This window comes from Lactuca sativa, chromosome 4 (assembly GCF_002870075.4).
Source record: "Lactuca sativa cultivar Salinas chromosome 4, Lsat_Salinas_v11, whole genome shotgun sequence".
NCBI classification, from domain to species: domain Eukaryota; kingdom Viridiplantae; phylum Streptophyta; class Magnoliopsida; order Asterales; family Asteraceae; genus Lactuca; species Lactuca sativa.
In genome coordinates this window covers 2,515,129-2,521,276 of record NC_056626.2, presented here as the reverse complement: position 1 = coordinate 2,521,276, position 6,148 = coordinate 2,515,129, and positions in this window count along the sequence as shown.

Below are 6,148 nucleotides of genomic sequence, written 5' to 3'. Positions count from 1 at the left end.
AGAAGAACTCATCGCAGCCATCAGCATTGTCTTCGTTTACAATAGCTGTGAGTTCAACAGTTTGATGTTCGGTTACGCCTGTGACCTTGTATACCTGATTTGGAGTGGTTCTAACCTTTTGATATACTACGACCTTCTCTACAAGAATCGGGGACTTTTGTTGGGACAAACGAGCGAACTCTACTGAATTTTCTGAAATTAGATTCTTGTGGTTTTCGGGTTCGCTTTTTACAAATTCTGAGCAGTCAACCGTGTCCTCTACAGAAATTTCACTCATATTATCGTCCTCATTAAGCTCAGATGCATTTTAAACATCAATTTTATTTTCTGAGCTCAAGTTGGCGTTCAAAGAATCAAATTTTTGTATGGTTTCAGTTCTCAGTTTCAGTTTATCATTTTCATCCAAAAGGTTTTTAAGCATGTCCTTATGGTCCTTGGATTTAATGAAAGATTCTATTTTGTCTAGTCCATACATGTACGTTGGATTAACGTCCTCAGATGAAATAACACTCTCACAATTATACGCTTCAGCATCAATTTCATCCTCCTTAAATTCAAGGAAGGGTAAAATCATGCGATGAATCTTTTGTCCTATTTCACAATCCAAATGAAGCTGAGTAATATTAGTGTAAAGATGTTTGGCAATTAAACAAAAAATGTTTCGCTGTTTCAACAACTTTAAATTGTCTCTCTGTAAATAAATGTTTTCATCTTTTGTTTTGATTAATTCCGACTCCTTAAGTTCGATCCACATGCGCCGTTCCTCACTCTTCGAAGACACCCTGCTTAATTGATTAGTTAGATTAGAATTGGTGACACGAGTTTGAGTTAAACTACTATCTAGATGAGAGATTCTTGAATTAACACTTTTTAGTTCTTTTTCATATGAGCTTTGTGGGACTTTAAATGAGACAAAGATGGATTGTAAAGCACATATCCTGTTGCTCCTTCGGTTCATTACTCCCACCATCAGTGTTGTATCCCCTCATCTGAGATACGTCAGACACCATTAAGCATCTTCCTCCAATACTCTCTTCTTTTGCCACATAAGCCTTTCCATGAGTAGGCTTCCTCACTTCATCATCTTCAGAGTCGGTTGACCAGACCTCCACGCCACTGAACTCGTCATCAGCAACCGAACCCTGCACAATTAGAGCGTTCATAGAAGGGTTAGCGGTAGATTTCTTCTTCCTTATCTCATCAAGCTTTTTCTGCAGCAAAGCTTCCTCATCCTTTTCCTCATCCTTTTCAGCCATCTTTTTAAGGACACAATCCTTTGCATAGTGGTTCTTTCCACCACAATAGTAACAGCTTACTCCAGAATCTCCTTCAGCCTTTGGTTCCTTCTTTGACTCTTCAACCTTCGGTTCATTATTAACTTTTTCAGAACTATAACTCCCCTGCCAGTTTCGGTTTTTGTTGGAGGGAAATCTCTTTTTGATGAACCTCTTGGGGTTGGACACCATCATAGCATAATCCTCAGACGTGAGGTCATAATCCTCCAAGTTGAGGTCTTCGTCCTCCATTACAGCTTTACTTTTGGACAGGAGGGCTAACGAACCTAGGCTTGAAACCACATTCTTCTCCTGCAACACAATCTTCTCTTGAGATTTGAGAATGCCCACCAGTTTCGCCAAGGAATATGATTTAAATTGCTCGTGGGCTTTAACTGTGGACACGACTGCTCTCCATTATGATCTTAGACCATTTAAGAACGTAACCTTCTGTTCAATAAGCTTCCTTTCGATGTCATGTTTGATCATCTTGCTAAGAAGATGATTGAAGCGATCGAATGTTTGGGTCACGGTTTCTTCAATTCCTTGCCCGAATTCACCAAACTCAGACAAGAGTAATGTTTGAATGGAATGTTCTAGATCTTCGTCTGTAGAGTACAGTTCACGTAATCTGTCCCATATTTCTTTTTCCGTCGTGTATGAATTTACCAGCCTGAAAGTGTCGGACTGAAGGGCGAATCTGATCAATCTTAACGCCTTGATATTGTACTGAAATTTATCTTTTTCATCTTGCGCAATATCTTTAACATCTTTCAGAAGATCATTATACTCCTTTTGAGTTTTAATAATCCTTGATGTTGCAGAATGAGAAAACGGTCCATTAATGATTGCTTCCCAGATGAGGTATCCATTATCCTCAGATCCTATAACATAATCTTCAAAGTGATGCGCCCAGACTTCATAATCATGGGTGTACAGGATGGGAATCTTTGTTGTTGATCCAATGCTGTTCGAAATATTGATGGGATTCGATTGCGACTCGTCCATAATGATCGAATAACCTGTTCAAAGATCAGACTTGTAATAAATCAAATTAGGGCAAAACAATAAATATCGAGATACGTCAATAATGAGATGACGGCTCAATAAATATTAGTAATTGCGGAATAACCCTAATCGAAACCTTTTTCACAGAAAAGAAGTGTATCAATTACACAACCTCCCGCTCTGATACCAATTGATAAGTTAAGAAAAACTAACTTGAAGATCGATTAGATCTTAAACAAGTAAAATAAAGAGCAAACAGCAAGAACACGAAAACAGTAAACAACTCAAGAATGGATCGAACAATGTCGAATGATTATAAACAATCCTCAGAAGAGCTCGATGAAGAACTACAACTGTAGAGGATTAAAAGGTTTACAAGAACGATGAAGGAAGGTATTCTGTAAGCTATCAATCGATCTATCAAAACGTTAACCTAATATGCATGCAAGCACATTATTATATAGTAAACCCTTCATGCTCACAGTTGGACAGGCCCAAACCGGAGTGAAAAACTGGACTATAAACCGAGCCCAATGACGCAATACAAAATAATTCCTACGCTACCCAACACTTTTAATGTCGATAACAGCAATAACTCAAGAGAAGTGACCTACGACAACATTCCCCAAGATAGCCCAACTCAGCAGGCCTAGGGTGAGGAATTTTCTGATTCACTTGAGTTAGCCCAAGAAACGCCCCACAATAGCCCATCACCATCATTAGAAGAAAACCCTATCACACCCATCAGTTCAACCGGTTCGAACACGACATCATCTGAATCAACCGGAGGCGGGGCTCCAAAAAGATATCGACGACTATCAGATATCTACAGACAGGAAGATGAACTGATGTTTGCACTTGACAATGAAGAACCAGAGTCGTACAGTCAAGCTAGTAAAGAAAAGGAATGGGTAAAGGCGATGGAAGTTGAGTTGTCTACAATCGAAAGAAATAAAACATGGGAGCTATTCAGACTGCCACCTGGCCGAAGACCCATCGGTCTCAAATGGGTATATAAGCTGAAACGAGATCCCAATGGTAATGTGTTGAAACATAAGGCCAGGTTAGTGGCCAAAGGTTACGTTCAGAAGCAAGGGATCGAATTTGAAGATGTATTCGCTCCTGTGGCTCGGTTGGAAACGGTGAGAATACTTCTGGCTTTAGCAGGGATTAATGGCTGGCACGTTCATCACCTGGATGTGAAATCAGCATTTTTATATGGCAAGTTGGAGGAAGAGGTATATGTAACACAGCCTGAGGGATTCGTGCAGAAAAACAAATCTGGATTGGTGTACAAGCTGTCTAAAGCCTTGTATGGTCTTCGTCAAGCCCCCCGGGCATGGAATGCACGCCTTAATAAACATTTGAAGCTAATTGGGTTCGTAAGATGCACCCATGAGTATGCAGTATACATAAGGAAAACCAACAGCAACCTATTGATTGTAGGCACCTACGTTGATGACCTTATTGTTACCGGAACAAGCAAGAAGGAAATTGATTTGTTTAAGAAGGAAATGAATCAAGAGTTTGAAATGAGTGATATGGGGTTGCTGACATATTATTTGGGTATTGAAGTCTCACAAAAGGAGCATGGAATAACCTTGAAACAAACAGGTTATGCAAAAAAACTACTAGAAAAGACCGGTATGCTGGAATGCAATCCTATAGAGACCCCAATGGAGCACAATCTCGAACTCACCAAGGATGAAAGTGGAAAACCGGTGGATGCTACTGAATACCGAAGCATAGTGGGTGGGCTAAGATATCTGTGCAACACACGGCCAGACATCTCGTATGCTGTTGGAGTTGTAAGTCGGTTCCTCGAGAGACCCACCGAACAACACAATCATGCTGTGAAAAGAATACTAAGGTATATAAAAGGAACTCTCAACCTTGGTCTGGTATACACACGAAGCAAAGGAAAAATGCAAATAGTAGCATACTCTGACAGAAATCATGCAAGAGACGTGAATGACAGGCGAAGCACAAGTGGCATGGTATTTTACTTGAACAAAAATCTGGTGACATGGAACTCTCAGAAGCAACAGTGTGTTGCACTCTCGTCATGCGAGGCGGAATTCATGGCTGCAAACTTGGCGACATGCCAAGGCTTATGGGTCCGAAGACTTGTTCAAGAAATTACAGGTGAAAAGTTGGGTCCAGTAACAATACTCATTGACAACAAGTCAACACTGGAATTAGTCAAGCATCCGGTTTTCCATGGACGTAGCAAGCACATAGATACTCGGTTTCATTTCATAAGAGAATGCATTGAACGAGGAGATGTCATTGTTAAGTTTGTTGCAAGTGTGGAGCAGCAGGCAGACATTCTTACTAAGGCACTCACAAGGAACAAGTTCAAGGAGATGAGGAACATGCTTGGAATGAAGAGCATCTAGCATTCTGGATTAGGGGGAATTTGTTGGTATAATCCAGAAAGTTTGGGGACCATTTATGTTTGTTTTTCATTTATGTCTATTTCCAGTATTCACATAGGAAGCTGTCAAAGGCCATGTTGGTCATTTTCCCTTTTCTTTAGGAACTAGCAATTAAGTGGTTTAGTGGTTCCACATTTCTAGCTTATTGATAGGATAAGTAGATTGTAACGTCTTTGTTTTTGAAGCAGTGAGAAAACCCAGAAAATTGCTCCATCTCGTCTTGTACTTTGATCTCTCTAATCCTCTCCATTTTCTGCTCTGTTTTAGTTGTGTGAAACAGGGCCTGCAACAATAGCGCCCGTATCTGGTCAGGGGAAGGTGATGTTCACTAAACATATACCGGATATGAATGTTACTTGACTATAACATGATGCACACCCTGATCCATCAAAGCATGAATACCTACAAATCGTGAATGGAGATGGAGTGGTATGCCAATTCGAATACATGAGTTCCAAGCAATAACCCTGAAGAGCCAAGGAAGTTGATAATCGATGTTCCATAGGCTGAGGCGCCAAGGCAGATGTGTCAATGGTGCATTAGAGTTGACGATGTCAAGAGTGCCAACAAGAGAGAGTAGATTAAATGCACTTTATGCTAAGCTTTTTCCATGTAAGATGGTGGAACACTCCGTTATCAGATTAGGTCTTGAAGATATGCCAACAGATAGATCAGATGATCCATTGGTGGGATGATCGATAACCGATTGTGTGATCGTGTGGCACCCTCAAGTCCGATGTGTGGAGTTTTTTTAATATAGAGAAATGAATGGGATCGCTAGGATTTGAGTGTGGAGTTGCGCTAAGTGTTGTTCAGTTGGACACGATGATCTGATCAGAGATGCTTCAAGTAGAAGGATATGACGCAAGTAGAATGAAAGCACAGGGATGTTGTGCCAAAAGGTTTCAATAAAGAATAGATGACGCAAGTAGGGTTTGATCTCCACAAAGGTATTCTCGATGAGTGATCATGCGCCAAAAAAATAAAGTAGGAAGTTGCACCAAAAATTGTTTGGTCTAGTTGCACCAAGGCTGTGATTAGGGTTTGTTCTCAAGTGTTGAGTGGATATTGATTAGGAAGCGATAACACGATGGAGATGGTGCACCTGATCTGAACATAAGAAGTACATGATTAGATGGCGCACTAGATATTGATCACAAGGGAGAGTACTCAAAGCAGGGAGGAGATACATCGATGTTTAGTAGGCCACGTTATGGTGATGCTAACGTCGGCTGTGATAAACAATCCAAAGGTTAATGGCGCAAGTGGGGTTTTTTCTAGGGTAGATGGCGCAAGATGAAGAAAAGATGTGCCAAAGGATGTTGCACCAGGAGATGATCAAGAGGGTGTAGTTGTGCCAAAGAAAATTTGGACTTGATGCTCAAGAGGTGTATGGACCAAAAACAAATTGGATTGACAAGGGAGAGT